Here is a 21,330-nt window from a genome sequence, read left to right as displayed (position 1 = left end):
GATGGAACACTATACTCAACAACTAAAGAATACACACTGTTTTCATAAACACATGGAACATTTACATACACTGAACATATTTTAGGACAAAGGTCAGCAAACTTTTTTGTCAGACAGTAAAAACTTTAGGCTTTGTGAGTCTCATGATGTTGTTGTCATGTATTTTTCTTTTTTATTAGCCACATTTTAAAACTTCTAAAAAAATAAAAATAAAAAAAAAAAAACAGGGGCTACTGGGTGGTTCAGTCAGTTAAGTGTCTGACTCTTGATTTTGGCTCAGGTCATGATCTCATAGTTCATGAGTTCCAACACTGCATCAGGCTCTGCACTGACCACATGGAGCCTCCCTGAGATTATCCGTCTCCCTCTCTCTCTGTCCTTCCCCCCTTCATTCATTCATTCATAAATAAATAAATAAATAAGCAAAAAAAAAAAAAAAAAACATGTTTAGATTGAGGGTCATACAAAAACAGTCCATAAACCAGATTTGGCCTATGGACCACAATTTGCTGACTTCTGTTGCAGGCCAAGAAGCAACCCTCAACAAATTTCAAATTAAAATTCTACGGAGTATACTCTGGCCACAGTGCAATTAAGCAAAAAATAAATAATCAAATTACAATTATAAAATCCACATCACTTCAAAATTAAGAAATACACTTCTAAATAACCCTGGGTCTAGGAAAAAAATCACATTAAAAATTAGACACTTTTTAAACTGAGTAATATTGAAAACAATACATATGAAAACTTATGGGCTACAACTAAAGTCATGCACAGAGGAACATTTTTGACCTCAAAAGCATATATTAGCAAGAATAAATGTTGAAAATTAATAAGCTAAGCATCATCTCATTAATCTAAATCAAGTAATGCAATTAAAGACAAAGAAAGTGGAAGGAATTAAATAAGACCAGAAATGAATGAAACAGAAAGCAAATACACAATGAAGAATATCAACAAAGCAAAATTTGCCTATTTGAAAATAACAAAGTTGATAAACCATTAGAAGGACCAATGAAGAAAAAAAGAGCAAATAAAATGTGGAACTTAAAGGATATATAACTACAGGTCCCACAGATATTAAAAATATCATAATATAGGAGCGCCTGGCTAGCTCAGTCAATAGACCATGTGACTCGGTCTCAGAGTCATGAGTTTAACTCCACGTTGGGTATAAGGTTTACTTAAAAAATAATAAATAAACCTTTTAAAAACATAAGATATGATAAAAAATTGTATGCCATTGATTTGAAAATATAATTTAAATGTACAAATTGCTAGCAATGTGCAACTTACCAAAACTGACTCAAGTCAAAATAGAAAATCAGAACAGGGGTGCCTGGGTGGCTCTATCAGTTAAGTGTATGACTCTTGGTTTCAGCTCAGGACATGATCTCATGATTAGCTAACCCTGTGTCTGGCTCTGTGCTGACAGCACAGAGCCTGCTTGGGATTCTCTCTCTCCACTTCTCTCTGCCCCTCCCACACTCACACAGGCTCGCTCTCTCTCTCTCTCTCTCTCTCTCTCAAAAAAAATAAATGAACATTTATAAAAAGAAAATCAGAACAGTACCATAATATTAAATACATTGAATCTGTAACTTAAAACCCTTTTAAGGACATCACTAAGATGGCAAAGTAGGAGGACCTAGGCTCCATCTCCTTGAAAAGATCATAGATAGCTATTCGTGAACAAAAACAACTCTGGTACAGCTCAAGAGTCCACTTAGGAAACCAGCAACAGTAGAACGAAAAACCTGAGAATAACTGCACACAAAGGGAAAGATGAACATTTCTTTTGACTATCATCATCCTTTCCTCCAGGCTGGTACTGCTCAGTGCTGGCTGGCACAGCTAGAAGGAGTTCTCCATTCTGGGAAAGGGAGACTGGAGTGAGTGACCATCTTTCCCTTTGAAAGCACCACACAAAGGACCTGCTTTGATTTCACCCTCCAACCCAGACTAGAAAAGCTGAGACATAGAGATATGAGTAGAAACAAGGAAGAAAAGCTGGGGCTACCAGCATAACCCACAACCTGCTATGAAGAGGACCACAATAGTTTTCCTCATTGAAAAAACCAATGGCCAGGATAGCTATCATAAACTCCATATAGATTTCACTAGTTATTGTCCCACAGGTAATAGCATTCAAAGATGACAGACACCTGAGTTCTTCCCTGTTCCCTACCCCCAATCTCTGCCAGAGCTCAGAATCCATACCAGCAGACAGCCACTGATCATCAGGGAAATGTAAATCAAAACTACAGTGAGATATCACCTCACACCTGTCAGACTTTCTTGAAAGCCAACCCATTCTTAGCTTTGGAAAATGTTATTTTGATCACGTCATTTCATGTTTAAAGCTCTTTAATTGCTTTATAACCCTCTTTACTACATAGCATTCAGCTTACCTTCAAATTACTTGTTCGAAGTATCCCTTCCCTTTTAGATTGTGAGCTCCAACAGAGTGGGGGCCAGGTCTATCTGATTCACTATTATGTCCTCAACACCTAACACAGTGAAGTGATATATTTAACATACTATCTAATAAATAGATATTAAAATGAAAATAAAAATCTCTGGTCTCTCACCAAGAAAAACCAAACACTCAAGAAAGGGGTTCATAAAGTAGAACTTGAAGACATCTGAGAAGTTCTGGAGAGACGGATGACACAGGACCTCCAATAAGTGAACACTGACCTTGTCAATTCTGGCCACAATATTCACAGGTAAATTCTGCCTGGGGCTACAGTACACCAGAACATCTGGAAAGGTGTCACCAATCCATATGAATTGCTTATATGACCCTAAACATCTTTATTTTTTAATTTTTTTTTAACGTTTATTTATTTTTTTGAGACAGAGAGAGACAGAGCATGAACGGGGGAGGGTCAGAGAGAAGGAGACACAGAATCTGAAACAGGCTCCAGGCTCTGAGCTGTCAGCACAGAGCCCCACGCGGGGCTCGAACTCATGGACCGCAAGATCATGGCCTGAGCCAAAGTCGGCCGCCCAACTGACTGAGCCACCCAGGTGCCCCCCTAAACATCTTTTTTATGCTAATACAGGTTATATCTCAAATTATTCCTTTACTTGCCACTGGGAGGTACATGGCAAAGCCACAAAACCATTTATAGACAGAGACTCAGACTCACCAATTAGAGACAGTAATTCAAGAACTAAGTCACCAAGGAAGGAGAGACACTCTGTGTAATTTGCACAAGCAGCTCAGACTGCTGGCCTGATTTACAACAGGCTCTATTCTAAGAGTGTATTGACTCATAGTCCCTTCCAACTCAGCACCCAGATTCCAAAACACTCACCCTGCAGACAGTGATTCAGAGTCCTGGCACTATGCTATGCTGCTGTGTCCTGCCTCTCATCCAAATAGCTACTTTCAATAGTAGTCCCTGGGGCTGCAGGCAGACAGATGAAGCTGTATGCTAAAAAGTAACTGCAGATTTGTAGTTTGTCTCCAGGGTACATAAGCTATAAACAGGAATGTGCAATGTACATTGTTCAGGCAACCCACCTTTATCTAAAAATGGGAAATCTACAGACAAGATACAAAAATGGAGAAAGGTTATGTTCATATATACCAATTTCAGCTTCCAGACCACACTGAGCATATAAATGTGAGCATTATTGTAACATGGATACTGCCATGGATCCCCAAATACTTCTAGAGCCTGTGTCATTTATATATTGCTAAATAGGCACTCAGAAAGCAGGAGGAAATCACTCCTGGAGTAAAAATGAAAATGAGTTCTAAGATTGAGTATTTACTTATTTCTGCCTGGGTGTTAGTGCTGCTGGAATGTCACTTGTAACAATGACATACTTCTTGCAAACATTTGGCAAGCATACACCCACTCCCCAAGAGCAAGAGAGTTTCTTTCTCAAATGAACCTCAGCTAAAAACTGAGAAAGAGGGATTGAAAGCAAGCAAGAAATGGGCGAAAGCAATACAGACCACTGAAAATGAAGAATGCTCTTAGTCACCAATGTGGAAGTAGAATAAAGAAAATTAGAGGTTGATTAAAGGATGCAGGCACAAAAATATTGTCAAGACCTTATGTCAGTGAGAGAAAGCAGAAGCTTGAAGGTTAAAGTGGAAGAAAGAGTGAAATTAAGAGAAAGGGAAGAAGAATAACTGTATATGTGGGCAAATTAGACAGGTCAGGAAAACTGGTAGGAAATAAACTTAGCAAAATAAACACAATCATAAAAACAAGTTCAGCTCTTGCAAGCTGGCCCTGGGCAAGTAGAGCTACCAGACACAACACCAGACCAGGATTGTCAATGCTGAGGCAAATCTGAGAAGCCCATTGAAAAGAAGAAAAGCAACAGGAAGCTAATTTGAAAAATAGGCAGAGGAGGAGTCAAGATGGCAGAGTAGGAGGAGGACCTTATGGTTGTCTCATCCCTTGAACACAGCTAGATAATTATCAAATCATTCTGTACACCCAGGAAATTTATCTGAGGACTGAGAGAACAAACTGCACAACTAAAGAGAGAAAAGAGGCCACATCATGGAAGGTAGGAGGTGTGGAGAAAAGAGGCCACATCACGGAAGGTAGGAGGTGTGGAGATGGAGACATGCTTTGAGAGACAAAAAAAATCCCAGATGCTGTAGAGGGGAGGGAGCCCTGATCACAGAGAGAGAGAAATATAAAGAAGCATGCAGGGGATTGCACAAGGAAAAACTTATATACAAAAATAAATTCAAAATGGATGAAAGACCTAAATATGAGACAGGAAACCATCAAAATCCTTGAGAAAAACACAAGCAGCAACTTTTTTAATCTCGGCCATATCAACTCCTTTCTAGACACATCCAGAAGCAAGGGAAACAAAAGCAGAAATGAACTATTGGGACCTCATCAAGATAAAAACCTTCTTCACAGTGAAGGAAACTATCAACAAAACTAAAAGGCAACCTATGATTTATCAAATAAAGGGTTACTATCCAAAATCTATAAAGAACTTATCAAACTCAATAGACAAAATAAATAAATAAATAAATAAATAAATAAATAAATAAAATCCAGTTAAGAAATGGGAAGAAGACATGAGTAGACATTTTTCCAAATAAGATATCCAGATGGCCAATAGATACATAAAAAGATGCCCAACATCATTCATCATCAGGGAAAAACAAATCAAACCCACAATGGGATACCACCTCACATCTGTCAGAATGGCTAAAATCAACAACACAAGATACAACAGGTGTTGGTGAGGATGTGGAGAAAGGTGAACCCTCTTGCACTGTCAATATGAATGCAAACTGGTGCAGCCACTCTGGAGAACAGTATAGAGGTTCCTGAAAAAAAAAAAAAAAACTAAAAATATAACTACCCTACAACCCAGCAATTGCACTACTAGGTACTTACCCAAAGGGTACAAAAATACTGATTTGAAGGAGAATGTGTATCCCAACGTTTATAGTAGCATTATCAATAGCCAATATGGAAAGGTCCCAATATGAATTTTACTCAGCCATCAAAACAAATGAAATCTTGCCATTTGCAAGGACATAGATAGAGCTAGAATGATGGTAAGTATAAAGTCAGTCAGAAAGACAAATAGCGTATGATTTCACTCATATGTGGAATCTAAGAAACAAAACAGATGAACACAGGGAAGGAAAAAAAAAAGGGCAGAGGCAAACCAGGAAAACATATTCTTAAGTATAGAGAACAAACTGAGGGTTGATGGAGGAAGGTGGGTGGGAGAATGGTTTAAGTGGGTGATGGGTTTTAATGAAGGTACCTGTCGTGAGTACTGGGAATTATAAAGTAAGTGATGTATCACTAAATTCTTCCTGAAATCAATGTTACACTATATGTTAACTAAATAGAATTTATTTTGTTATTTATTTGGATTTTATTTATTTTTTATTTATTTTTTAGATTTATTCCCAAATTAGCTAACATACAGTGTAGTGTAGTGTAGTCTTGGCTTCAGGAGTAGATTCCCATGATTCATTACTTACATACAACACCCAGTGCTCATCCCAACAAGTGCCCTCCTCAATTCCCATCACCCATTTTCCCCACCCTCAACAACTCTGTTTGTTTTCTGTATTTAAGAGTCTCTTATGGCTTGCCTCCCTCTCTGTTTTTTTCTAATTTTTCCTTCCGTTTCCCTATGATTATCTGTTAAGTTTCCCAAATTCCACATATGAGTGAAATTATATGATATCTTTCTCTGGCTGAGTTATTTTGCTTAGCATAATACCATTCAGTTCCATCCATGTTGTTGCAAATGGCAAGATTAGAATTACCCTATGACCCAACAATTGCACTACTAGGAATTTATCCAAAGGATACAGGAGTGCTGATTCGAAGCAGCACATGCACCCGAATGTTTATAGCAGCTCTGTCAACAATAGCCAAATTCTGGAAAGAGCCCAAATCAACTGATGAATGGAATAAGGAGATGTGGAATATGTATATATGTATGTGTGTATATAAATATACATATATATAAATGTGTGTGTATATATATATACATATACACATACATATATACACACATATACATATATGTATATATGTATGTGTGTATATGTATATAAATATACACACACACACACACAATGGTGTATGTATGTATGTATGTATCCACACACATAAACACACACACACAATGGAATACTACTTGGTGATGAAAAAGAATGAAATCTAACTAGAATTTAAATAAAAATGTTGAAACAAAAATAACAAGTTCAGCTATTTTGGACTTACTAGTGTTTGGTAAATATTCCATATAGTATTCCTATCAATGTCCAGTATATCTCTCAAACTCATCTTCCTACTCTCTCCTTCTCTCTCCCTCTCTCCAGATACCACTGTATCAAAGTGGTACTGGCCGCCTTACATTCACCCTGGCTACTTTTAAACTGCATTAATTCATTCTTCACACATGAACCTGAGGGACCTATTAAAATATCAAATTACTTTACTCCTTTGCTTAAAACTATGGGTGGCTCAGTAGGTTAAGCTTCAGACTCTTGATTTCAGCTCAGGTTATGACTTCATGGTCCCAGCATTAGGCTCTATACTGACAGCACAAAACTTGCTTGGGATTTTACCTCCCTGTCTCTCTGACCCTCCCCAGCTTGCACATGGGCTCTCGCGCTCTCTCTCTCTCTCTCTCTCTCTCAAAATAAATAAATAAATAAACTTAAAAAATGATAGCTAAGTCATAAAACATACTTCAAAAATAAAAACACAACCACTATTGCTTTAAAAAAAAAAGAATAGAAAGAGAGAAATATGTCCATGGAGCTGAAACAAACGAAAAAAGAAACTTAGCAATAGCGGGATCTAAAGTCACTCACCTATTAGGAAACATGCAGAGGCAGCCAACTTTTGTGGGAATTGTGGCAGGGTAGCAAATTTAGATTATTGAAGAAAACAAGAAAGGAAAACAGGAATTTCCTGCCTAATCATTATGATGTTAAAAATCCTATGATGTGTACACAAAGCTGAGATCGGCAACTAAGGTGCTATCAGAGTGGTGGGAAGTAGTATAGATAGCTATGCAACTGAGACTTGCATCACACTATCCACTAGCTCAAAAACTGGACCTTTCATATCCTCATGTAAAAAGGCCCAAACTGCCAACACAAGCACTTGTTCTGAACTGGGGAGCTGATCAAATGAAACATAATCCACCCATACCTAAAAGGGAGATGTATAGCAAATAAAATAATTGAATTTTCTCATTTAAGTTAGTCTTACAGCAAGTTAAAATTCCAAGCCTACAAAAAAGTATTGAAAAAATAATAAATTCAAAAAATGTGATGTTAGAGTCCTAGGGAAATACAGTAATTTGAAAAGGACTTTAAAACAAACATTTGACATCCTCAAAAAACTGTAGGAATAAACTTATGAAGAGCAAGAACAAGGGATTATAAATAAAAAAGACATGCAAATCAGAAAATGTGTACATTAAAAAATAGAAATCCTATGAATCAAGAGTATAGACTCTGGAATAAAAGCTCAAAACACAGCATAAACCCTGAACCAGATATGGCTAAGGAAATAATTAGTCTATTTTAAGATATTTCTAAAAACTGGACTTAGAATGAAACACTGAGAGATAAAGAAATTGATAAAATGAAAAAGAAGTTAAGAGACCTGAAGAACAGACTTAGAACCTCTAACCAAAAACTAATAATGGTTCTAGAGGTGAAAATAATAAGTACAGAAGAGTGATAATGGCACATATATATATATGTGTATATATATATATATGAAATTTATGCTAATTTAAATTATAATAGTGGTGGCAAAAGAATGATACATGCAGACATAATAAACTAAGAGTTTACCACTTACAGACTTTCAAAAGAAAAATAATTATAAGAAATAACTATAATAAAATATATAATAAATTATAAACTACAAGAATTTTTAAAACTTAAGAGTCCTTCCCAGTTAAATATAGTCAATTGAGCATCAGCGTTTGTTTCTGCTTTGTACTGAAACCCCACTAAAGAGGCAGTAAAAGAATTTAATTCACAAACCAACAAAGAGAAAGGGAGATATGACCAAAAAAAATTTTTACAAGACTCCTCTAACCCTATTTCTCACTCAGAATACAAGGAATTATATATGTGTCCTCCAAGGAATATACTTAAAATATTAATTTCTCTTGAACCTTCTTAGTCCAAAGGAAAAAACCTACAAACATTGATATCATAGCTCTCAACAAAACAACCTCATCCGATAATATATCTATTCATTCAGCATTTCCAATCAGTTTTTAATGTTCCACTCTTCAATATAAACAACTAACCAAGAAAAAGAAGATCCAAGAATGTGGGTAGCCTCTAGATGCTGGAAAAGGCAAGGAAATGCATATTCCCCCAGAGTCTCAAGAAAGGAACACAGGTTTGCCAACAGCTTGATTTTAGCCCTGGAAAACCTCCAGAACTATAAGATAAATTTGTATTGTTTTAAGCCACTAGATTTGTGTTAATTTATTATAGCAACAACAGAAAATTAATACAATATATTATCTGGCTCAGCTATGAATGGCATTAACATAGTCACAATAACACAAAATTAAATCAATATTATGCTGCAATTAAGCAGAGTATGAAGGTTGTACAAGATGGGGTTTTCAAAGTACCAAAATCTTTCCACTCTTCCAGAGTGCGAAATTAATAAATAGTGCCTAAACATTTAAAATTAAGAAGGATGAGGGCACCTGAGTGGCTCAGTCAGTTAAGCTTCTGACTTCAGCTCAGGTCATGATCTCGCGGTTTGTGAGTTCGAGCCCCGCGTCTGGCTCTGTGCTGACAGCTCAGAGCCTGGAGCCTGCTTTGGATTCTGTGTCTCCCTTTCTCTTTGCCCTTCTCCTGCTCGTGCTCTGTCTCTATCTCCCAAAAATAAATGTTAAAAAAAATTTTAATTAAGAAGGATCAATATAAGTATGTTATTTAGGGATAGGTTATAAATACCAAATATCTGAAAGGGTATCTTCTGGGAAAAGAGCAGGGAACTACTGCTTATTTTTTTCAATAGAAGTGTTGGGAGTGGACATCTTGCCTTATTCTGTTTTGTTGTTTTTGCTGTTGTTTAGTATGGTTGACACACAATGTTACACTAGTTCCAGGTGTACAACTTAGTGATTTGACAAGTTTATACATTATGCTATCTTCACCACAATTATAGCTACCATCTGTCACATTATATCGCTATTACATTATCATTGACTGTATTCCTTATGCTGTGTGCCTCTATTCCTGTGGCTTATTCATTCCATAGCTGGAGGCTTATATCTCCCTCTCCTCTTCTCTTATTTTACACAACCCCGCTTCCCCTTACCCTCTGGCAACCATCAGTTTGTTCTGTGTATTTATATTTCTGATTCTGCTTTTTGTTTTTTTTTTAATTCCACTTATGAGTAGACTCACATGGTATTTGTCTTTTTTAGTCTGACTTATTTCATTTAGCATAATATTAGGTCCATCCATGTTGTCTCACATGGCACAATCTCATCCTTTTTTATGGCTTCATACTATTTCATTGTGTGCCTGGATGTGCATGTGTGTATGTATATACAACACATTTCTTTATCCATTCATTTACTGTTTTTTGTTTATTGCTCTATTATTTATCCATTCGTCTTTGGGTTTTTTTTTTTTTTTGGTATTGAGTTGCATAAGATCTTTATATATTTTGGATATTATCTTCTCCCATTCAGTAGGTTGTCTTTTTGTTTTGTTGATGGTTTCCTCTGCTGTGCAAAAGCTTTTTAGTTTGAGATAGCCCCAATAGCTTATTTTTGCTTTTGTTTCCCTTGCCTTAGGAAATATATCTACAAAAATGTTGTTAAAGCCAACACCCATGAAATTATTGCCTGCTTTCCCTTCTAGGATTTTTATTATTTCAGGTCTCACTTTTAGGTCTTCAATCCATTTTGAGCTTATTTTTTGTATGATGTTAGAAGGAGTTACAGTTTTATTCTTTTACATGTAGCTATCCAGTTTTCCTAGCACCATTTATTGAAAAGACTGCTTTTCCCCATTGTATATTCTTGTCTCCTTTGCCATAGATTAATTGACCATATAACTGTGTGTTTATTTCTGGGCTCTCTATTCTGTTCAATTGATCTAAGTGTTTATTTTTGTGTTGTACTGTTCTATTTAACAAATTTTGGAGAAATATTTGACTTTAAACTCAATCCTCATATAATTTTGATAAAGGTCAAAACAAATTTAAAAAAAATTATAACAGAATATTATGAATAGCTTTAGGTTACTACATTCAAAAACAAAATGAATGGATAAATTTCTATGGAAACAATAGAAGAAATAGAAAACTGGAAGAAATAAAAAATTGAGCCCGCAGGTTAAACATACCACCATACCCTGTTGTAAAGAGGAAATGGGGCCGCACAAGAATCAAGTCAGTGTTATTAAACTATCATGAAAGTTAATCTTACCTTCTGCAAACTGTTCTAGAAATGAAAAAAGGTGAAGAATGACGTAACCCATTTTGTGAGCTTAGTATAATGTTGATTTAAAATTTGAACATAAATAATAAAATCAACTTATGAACACAGATAAATTTTTAAAGGAAAAAAACACAAATACAGCCACATATAATACATAATCAACTAGATTTATCCAAGAAATCAAAGTACAGTTCAATATTAAATAATCTATCAATGCAATTCACAATTCTGAAAAAAAGAAAAGGGTCCAAAAGGGGTTTAATTACCTATAGTAATTTAAAAATATGTATATTAATATCATATCAAAAGTATATGAACGTCTCAATAAATGAAGAAAAAAGCATGCAATGAAAGTCTCCTCTTATTCATGATAAAAAGCATACTAGAGATACAAGGAAACGTCCCTTATTTGATGAACAGTATCTACCAAAATCTATACCAAATGCTGTACTTAATGAAGACACTTTTGAAACAATCTCACTGAAATCAAGAACAAAACTAAAACTGCTGCATCCCTATCACTAAGCAATATTCTTTTGTATGTCCCAGCCAAAACAATTAGAAAAAATAATACTGAAATATAAAAATTTTAAAAGGAATAAAGAATTGCTAATATATTCAGGAGATATGAAAAACTGTAGAAAATTTAAAAAAATAAATAACATAAGAATGAATAAGAATCTTCAAAATTACTATATATAAAATCAACCTACAGATATCAATTAAAAATGTAATAGAAAAAGGATCCCAGTTGAAATGGACGTAAAAATAAAAGGCATTTATCAAAAATTATCAAATGCAGCTGAATAAGTACATATCAAAGTATTTATAGTATTAAATGCTTATATTAGATAAGGAAAAAAACCTCAAATCAATGACCTAAGATTGTACCTATGAAATCTAAGATCTAAAAAACATCTTATCTAAGAACTAATCAAGATCTAACAACCTTGAAATGAAAAAAATTAACACATGCTTACACGACCAATTAATCTATGACAAAGGAGGCAAGAATATACAATGGGGAAAAAACAGGCTTTTTAGTAAATGGTTCTGGGGAAACTGGACAACTACATGCAAAAGAATGAAACTGGACCACTTTCTTATACCATACACAAAAATAAACTCAAACTGGATTAAAGACCTAAATGTGAAACCTGAAAAAATTAAATTCCTAGAAGACTACATATGCAGTAATTTCTTTGACATCAGCCTTAGCAACATTTTTCTAAATATGTCTTCTAAGGCAAGGGAAACAAAAGCAAAAATAAACTATTGGGACTAACACAAAATAAAAAGCTTTCACACAGGGAAGAAAACCATCAACAAAACAAAAAACAACTTACTGAATGAGAGAAGATATCTGCAAATGATATACCTAATAAGTAGTTAATATCCAAAATACATAAAGAACTTATACAACACCAAAAAAAATCTGATTTTAAAAATGGGCAGAGAACCTGAATAGACATTTTTCCAAAGAAGACATACAATAGCCAAAGACACATGAAAAGGTGCTGAATATCGCTAACCATCAGGGAAATGCAAATCAAAACTTATACCTCTCAGAATGCCTAAGATAAAAAAGACAAGAAATAACAAGTGTTGGCAAGGATGTGGAGCAAAAGGAACTCTTGTGCATTGTTGGTGGTAATGTAAATCGGTATAGTCACTGTGGAAAATGGTGCTGAGATTCCTCAAAAAATTAAAAATAGAAATATATGACCCAATACTTCCACTGCTGGGTACTTACCCCCTAAAACAAAAACACTAATGAGAAAAGATAAATGTAACCCATATTTATTTGAGCATTTACAATAGCTAAGATATGGATGCAACCCAAGTGTCCATCAATAGTTGAATGAATAAAGATGTGGTGTATATATATATACAATGGAACATTACTCAAACATAAAAGAGAATGAGATGTTGCCATTTGTGATAACATAGATAGCTCTAGAGGGTAATATGCTAAGTGAAATAAGTTAGACTGAGAAAAACAAATACCATATGATTTTACTTATATGTAGAATTTAAAAAAACAAAACAAATGAACAAAGAAACAAACAATAACAACAGACTCTTAAATGCAGAGAACAAACTGATGGCTGACAGAGAAGAGGTGGATGGGGGGGGGGGGTGAGTAGGTGAAATAGATAAAGGGATTTTAAAAAAAAAAAGAAACTTGAAAATGAAGAGCAAATTAAATCCAAAGGAAGCAGAAGAAACAATAAATATAGAATTCAAAGGAAGCAGAAGAAACAATAAATATAGAATTCAATGAAAGAGAAAATAGGAAAACAATTTAATTTTTTTTAACGTTTATTCATTTTTGAGAGAGAGACAGAGTGTGAGCAGGGGAGGAGCAGAGAGAGAGAGGGAGATACAGAATCCAAAGCATGCTCCAAGCTCTGAGCTGTCAGCACAGAGCCTGAAGAAGGGCTCAATCATGAACTGTGAGATCATGACCTGAGCTGAAGTCAGACACTTAATCCACTGAGCCACCCACACGTCCCAATAGGAAAACAATTTCAAAAAATCTGTGAAACTAAAAGTTAGTATTTTGAGAAGATCAATAAAATTAGTAACTTTCTACAAAGACTGATAGAGGAAAAGAAGGAAGATTACCATTATCAGTAATGAAGACAAGTATGTAATTACAGATCTTACAAACATTAAAAGGATAACAAGGAACTATTATGAACAAATTTACAGAGATAATGTAAATTAAATGAAAAAATTTCTTGTAAGACATAAATCACCAATTCTCAAGAAGAAATAATCTGAATATAGCTTTATCTATTAAATCAATTAAATTCACACTTTAAAACCTTGATCATAAAGAAAATTCCAGACAAAAACACTCCCAAAAGCACAGATGGCTTCAGTAGTGATTTCTACTAAGTGTTTAAGGAAGAAACAGCACCAATTCTACATAAAATCTTCTAGAAAACAGAAGAGGAATAAACACTTCCCAACTTATTTTATGAGACCAGAATAACTATTTACCAAAATCAAATAAAGTTAAGAAAAGAAAATTAAAGGTCAATATTCCTAATGAACATAGATACAAAAAAACTTTAACAAAATATTAGCAACTGGAATCAGAAATACATAACAAGGACAATACATCATAACCAAGCAGTTTTATCTTGAGACTGCAAAGGTGATTCAACATTGGAAAGACGATCACTGTAATCCAGCACATCAACAGACTTAAAAAAATCATTTCAAAAGGTACAGAAAAAGCATTTTAAAAAATCCAACATACATTCATGATAAAATCCCTCAGCAAACTATAGATAGAAGGGAACTCCCTCAGGGGCTCCTGGGTAGCTCAGTCAGTTAAGTGTCAGACTCTTGATTTCAGCTCAGGTCATGATCTCATGGTTCATGGGTTTGAGCCCCACGCATCAGGCTCTGCACTGACAGTGCAGAGACTGCTTTGAATCCTCTGTCTCCCTCTCTCTCTACCTTCCTCTCCCCTGCTTGCAGACGCTCTCTCTCTCAAAAATAAATAAACATTTAGAAAGGAACTCCCTGAAACTTGTAAATAACAAGTATAAAAAATCTAAAGCTGATTTCATATTGAATGGTGAATAATGGGGAAAATAAGATTGCGAGCAAGGCAAAGAGATATGCTTTAACCACTTCTACTGAACATTTTATTAGAAGTCCTATCCAGTGCAAATAAAGCAAAAACAAAACAAAGCATACAAGTTAGAAAAAAGGAAATAAAAATGTGTTTATTTTTACAGAACATAATCATCTACATAGATAATCCAAACAATCTTAAAAAAAGGTACTAGAATTAGTAAGTTTTATAAGATCATGGGATACAGAGTCAATATATAAAAATTAACTGTATTTCTGTATACAATAAACATTCAAAATTTGAAAATTTTTAATGCCATAACATCAAAAATGTAATACTTAGAATAAATTTAACAAAATATATGCAAGACCTACACACTGAAAGCTACAAAAACATTGTTGAGAGAATTTAAAGAGGAAATAAATAATGCAAAACTATACCGTGTTCATATATCAAGAGACTCAAGATTGTTAAGATGCAATTTATCTCCAAATTAGTGTATAATTCAATCTAGTCCCATTAAAACTTTCAGTTGGATTTTCAGGGGGAGAAACTGATCAGCTGGTTAAAAAATTTATATGGAAATGCAAAGGACCTATAATATAAATAAATATATATATATATATATATATATATATATATATATATATACATATATAATGAAGAACAAAGCTGGATTATCCATAATACTTTATTTCAAGATTTACTATAATTCTATAGCAGAGTTTCACAACCTCAACACTATTAACGTTTTGGGCTGGATAATACTTTGTTGTTGGTAGCTGCCTGGCTCCTCCTCACTAGATGCCACTAGCACTCACCTCCAGTAGTGACAATCAGAAATGTCTCCAGACATTGCCAAATGTCTCTTACCCCAAGGGAGGGGGATGGTCCTAGTTGAGAACCACTGAATTACAATATTTGATACAGTGTGGTAATGTTTCAAGGTTACACATATAGATTAAACAGAGAAAAAAGAGTCTAGAAGTAGATACACATATACATGGTTAATTGATTTTGAACAAAGGTGCCAAGATAATTCAATGAGCAAAGGATAAATCTTGTCAACAAATAATGCTGGAAAAATTAGGCATCCATGTGGAAAAAATACATAGACCTGGAACTTTACCTTGCCCCAAAGACAAAAGTCATCTAGACATACATCAAAGATATTAGTCAAAGAACTTAAACTAAAATTCTATAAGAAAAAAAATGAGAAGATCATTTTGAACTTAGTTAAAGCAAAGACTTCTCAGAACACAAAAGGTAAAAGTCATAATAGAAATTCCACATAGAAAATGGAAAGACATCACAGAATGAGAGAAAATATTTTTCAAAACACCTTTTAAAGGATTATAATATTCACTTATCTTACAAGTTACTAACAAAAATACAAATATCTCAGTTTTAAAATGGGAGGGGTGCATGGATTGTTCAGTCAGTTAAGGATCTGGCTTCAGCTCAGGTCATGATCTCACAGTTCATGAGTTCCATCCCCACATCAGGCTCTCTGCTGTCAGCACAGAGCCCAGTTCAGATCCTCTGTCTCCCTCTCTCTCTGCCTCTCCCCCACTCTCTCTCTCTCTTTAAAAAATAAACATTAAAAAGTTTAAAATAAAATGGACAATTTTAATGGACATTTCTCCAAAGAATATGTACAGGTGGCCAATTAGCACATGAAAAGATGCTTAATATCATTAGCCATAGGGATATGCAAATTAAACTACAATGAGGTACTACTACATACTGACTAGAATGGCTAAATAAAGACAGACAAGGCAAGATACAAGGTTAATATACAAAAGTCAATTACTTTCCTATATACCAGCAATAAACAATTTAAATTAAAAAATTTAAAACCCCACAACACTATTGGGAGCTTGGGAACATGACAGAGTAGGAGGACCCTGAGCTCACCCTGTACCATGTTTACAATGAGATATCATCCACATCCAAGTCAATAAACTGGAGAGCAATCCCAAGACTGGCAGAAAAAACTCCACAACTAAATGTAGAGAAGAAGCTGCATCTGAAAGGTTTGTAGGTGAGAAAGGCAGAGGAAGGCTGCCCACAAGAGGGAGGGAGCTGGTCATGGAGAGGACAGAGAAATGGGCCCTTGCACCAGGGAGCTCCACATAGCATTTGGCTTTAAAGACCAGAGGATCTGAATTCTGTGAGTTTGTATAACCAGTGGGACGTGAAGCCTGGAGCTTTAACAGCTAGCTAACTCAGCATTGGGCTAGCATGGAGGGCAAGTGATAGCTGGATTATGGCCCTTGAAGAGACAATAGCCTACAGAGATGAGCCAAAATAAAAATGGCAGTTTACACAATGCCTGGGGCAAACAGGAGGCAAATCTGTTCACTTGTTTTGGAGTGTGTTACGGGACTTCTCCAAAAACAAGGGAGCTGGCAGGCACCATTTTCCTCCCTCACCGTCCCCCACCCCACATAAGCACAGAGACACGTGCAGGAAATGGGGTTATACAGACATTTGCTACCTAATCTGCTAGCAGTACACCACACGCATGAGTTCTGAGGACTCACCCACTCCAGGCCTGCTGGACTTAGCCCTAGACTTAGTGCAAATTTTGTTAAAGCAATGCAGGCACCCTGCCCATCCATTGGGTGCACAGCTGCCATTAGGCACTACACACATCCACTGTGCTGTGCCCAGCCGTGCACCCCCAGCCAATGAGAGTACTGCACTGAGCCACAAGCCCCCAGCTACTGTCATGCACCCCCAGGGACATGGAGCACATGCCCAGCCCTCCTTTGCACATAGCACTCAGTTGTATGCACTTATGTGCCACATGCCCTCAGACACTGTAGCATGCTGTGTCCAGCCTCACACCCCCGGCTATCCCAGCATGCAGCCCCCAGCTGCCACAGTGTTTCAGAAGATCCAGCATAGGACTAGTGGCCCAGAACAGATTTTACTAACACTGCCATCCTGTTCCCAAGTTCCCCAGTGGGCATACCCCCTCAGAGCTGGCCTGAGTATAACTAACACCACAGAGAACAAGCACAGCCCACAACAGGCAGAAAGTCAGTGAAGACAGCTGCACTGAAAGGTAAAGTAATTCAGAGACAATAGTGGGGTATAAGCAACACACATAGGAGACTCTCCTGAAGTATCAGTTTCAAGGGAACAGGAGACACTGCACTGCAGGGTGCTCCAGGATCTCTTCTTCATAAAATCACTACTTTCAAAAGCAGAAAATACAGGTGACTTTATTAACACAGAGAAACAGGCACAGAGAGGAAGACAAAATGAGGAGAAAGAGAAATTTATCCCAAATTAAGGAATAGGACAAGGCCATAGCCATAGATCTAAGGGAAGCCAACAGAAGTAACACGCTTATAGAGAATTTAAAGCAATCATCATAGCAATAATCACTGGACTTGAGAAAAGAGTAGAAGACATGATGGAGACACTTAACACAGAGGTAAAGAATAACATAGCAGAGATAAGGGGCACAAAAAATGAAATAACAAATACACTTGCTATGGGACCTCCTCAAAAAAAAAAGCTTCTGCATAGTGAAGGAAACAATCAGCAAAACTAAAAGGCAACCGACAGAATGGGAGAAGATATTTGCAAATGACATATCAGATAAAGGGTTAGTATCGAAAATATATAAAGAACTTATCAAACTAAACACCCAAAAAACAAATAATCCAGTGAAGAAATGGGCAAAAGACATGAATAGACACTTCTCCAAGGAACACATCCAGATGGCCAACTGACACATGAAAAAATGCTCAACATCACTCATCATCAGGGAAATACAAATCAAAACCACCATGAGATACCACCTTATACCTGTCAGAATGGCTAACATTAACAACTCAGGTAACAACAGATGTTGGCGAGGATGCGGAGAAAAAGGATCTCTTTTGCATTGTTGGTGGGAATGCAAGCTGGTGCAGCCACTCTGGAAAACAGTATGGAGGTTCCTCAAAAAACTAAAAATAGAACTACCCTACGACCTGGCAATTGCACTACTAGGCATTTATCCGTGGGATACAGGTGTGCTGTTTCAAAGGGACACATGCACCCCCATGTTTATAGCAGCACTATCAACAATAGCCAAAGTATGGAAAGAGCCCAAATGTCCATCAATGGATGAACGGATAAAGAAGATGTGACACACACACACACACACACACACACACACACACACAATGGAGTATTACTCAGCAATCAAAAAGAATGAAATCTTGCCATTTGCAACTATGTGGATGGAACTAGAGGGTATTATGCTAAGTGAAATTAGTCAGTCAGAGAAAGACAAAAATCATATGACTTCACTCATATGAGGACTCTAAGAAACAAAACAGATTGATGGAAGGGAAACAAAAATAATATAAAAACAGGGAGGGGGACAAAACAGAAGAGACTCATAAATATGGAGAACAAACTGAGGGTTGCTGGAGGGGTTGTGGGAGGGGGAATGGGCTGAATGGGTAAGGAGCATTAAAGAATCTACTCCTGAAATCATTGTTTCACTATATGCTAACTAATTTGGATGTAAATTTAAAAAAAAAATTAAAAATTAAATAAAAAAAAAAGAAATACATTTGCTAGAATTAACAACAGGATGGAAGATGCAGAGGAATGAATTAGTGACCTAGAAGACAGAGTAATAGAAAGTAATTAAGCTGAACAAAACAGAAAAGAATTATGCAAAACAAGAAGAGACTTAGGGAACTCACTGTCTCCACCAAACATAATAACATTTGTATTATAGGAGTCCCAGAAAAGAGGAAAGGGGGCAGAATATTTATTTGAAAAAATAATAGTTGAAAACTTCCATAATCTGGGGAAAGAAACAGACAGCCTATTCTAGGAGGCACAGAAAACCCCCAACAGAATCCACAAAAGAAGATCCACACCAAGACATACTGTAATTAAATTTGCAAAATACTGTGATAAAGAAAAAATTTTAAAGCAGCAGGACAAAAGAAGTCATTAACTTACAAGGGAAAAATCTATAAGGATAGCAGGATATTTTTCAACATAAACTTTGCAAGCCAGATGTACTCAAAGGCATGATATACTCAAAGTGCTGAATGGGAAAAACCTGCAGTCAAGAATACTCTATCCAGCCAGGCTATCATTCAGACAAGAAGTAGAGATAAAAAGTTTCCCAAACAAAAACTAAAGGAGTTCATGACCACTAAACCAGCTCTGCAAGAAATATTAAAAGGGACTCTGAGTGGAAAGGAGAGGCCAAAAGTGACAATATGGTGGTAGGAAACATAAGAGCAGAAAAAAGAATTTTTCAGTAAAAAATCAGTCAAGGAATTCACCAAAAAAGGGATATGAAATATAATAACATATACCTAAAACAGGAAAAGGAAGGAAATAGTGAGTTTAAAGTTAAACGACCATCAATTTAATATAGACTGCTATATGCAGAGGAGGTTATATATAAACCTAATGGTAACCATATATCAAAAGCCACTAATAAGTATGCAAAGAATAAAGAGAAAGAAATCCAAATATATCACTAAAGAAAATGAGAACACATGAAAGAAAGATTAAGAAAGGACCAAAAAAATCTTCAGAAATGACCATAAAACAAATAACAAAATGACAATAAATACTTATCAATAATTATTTTGAATGTAAATGACTATATGCTCCCATAAAAAGACATAGGGAGTCAGAATGAATTTTTAAAAAGACCATCTATATGCTGCCTACAAGAGACTCATTTTAGACCTAAAGACACCTTCAGATTGAAAGTGAGGGGATTAGACAAACATTTATCACAGAAATGGATGTCAAAAGAAAGCCAGGATAGCAATATTTATATCAGACAATAAGGACTTCAAAAGAAAGACTGTAAAAACAGACAAAAAGGACACTATATAATAAAGGGTACAATCCAACAAGAAGTTATAACAATTATAAATATTTATGCACTCAACATGAAAACACCCAAATACATAAAATAGTTAATAATAAACATAAAGGCACTAATTGATAATAATACAATAATAGTAGTGGACTTAAACACCTCACTTACATCAATGGACAGATCATCTAAACACATCAACAAGGAAACAATGGCTTTGATTTACACACTTTTAAACAGATACATTTAACAGAAATATTCAAAACATTGTATCCTAAAACAGCAGAATACACATCCTTTTCAAGCACATATGGAACATGCTCCAGAATAGATCACATATTAGCCCACAAAACAAACCTTAACAAATTTAAGAAGATCGAAGTCATACCATGAATATTTTCTGACCATGATGCTATGAAACTGGAAATCAACCACAAGAAAAAATCTGGAAAGACCACAAATACATGGAAGTTAAATAACATGCTACTAAACAATGAATGGGTTGACCAGGAAATCAAAGAAATAAAAGTACATGAAAACACAATGGTCCGAAACTTCTGGGATGCAGCAAAAGGGTCCTAAGAGGGAAGTTTATTGAAATACAGGCCTATGTCAAGAAGAAAAATTTCAAACAACCTAACCTTACATCTAAAGGAGAAATAAAAATTACAAACAGAACCCAAAACCAGCAGAAGGAAGAATAAAGATTAGATCAGAAATAAATTAAAAACAAACAAAAGAACAGAACAGATCAATGAAACCAGGAGCTGATTCTTTGAAAAAATCAACAGAATTGATAAACTTCTAGCCAGACTTATCAAGAAAAAAAGAGAAAGGACTCAAATAAACAAAATCACAAATGATAGAGGAGAAACCACTACCACCACCA

At 35.5% G+C, this 21,330-nt stretch overlaps 1 protein-coding gene across 1 annotated transcript in view; it reads right to left on the bottom strand.

The window, feature by feature from the left end:
- The window catches only part of GABRA3 (gamma-aminobutyric acid type A receptor subunit alpha3), a 335,334-nt gene that overhangs the window by 300,773 nt on the left and 13,231 nt on the right, over positions 1-21,330 (bottom strand). The gene's annotated exons all lie outside the window — the stretch shown is intronic.

Source organism: Panthera onca, chromosome X (assembly GCF_046562875.1).
Source record: "Panthera onca isolate mPanOnc1 chromosome X, mPanOnc1 haplotype 2, whole genome shotgun sequence".
Classification (NCBI taxonomy): domain Eukaryota; kingdom Metazoa; phylum Chordata; class Mammalia; order Carnivora; family Felidae; genus Panthera; species Panthera onca.
Note: the sequence above shows the minus strand (reverse complement) of the source record. Positions and strands in the feature narration are given on the sequence as shown.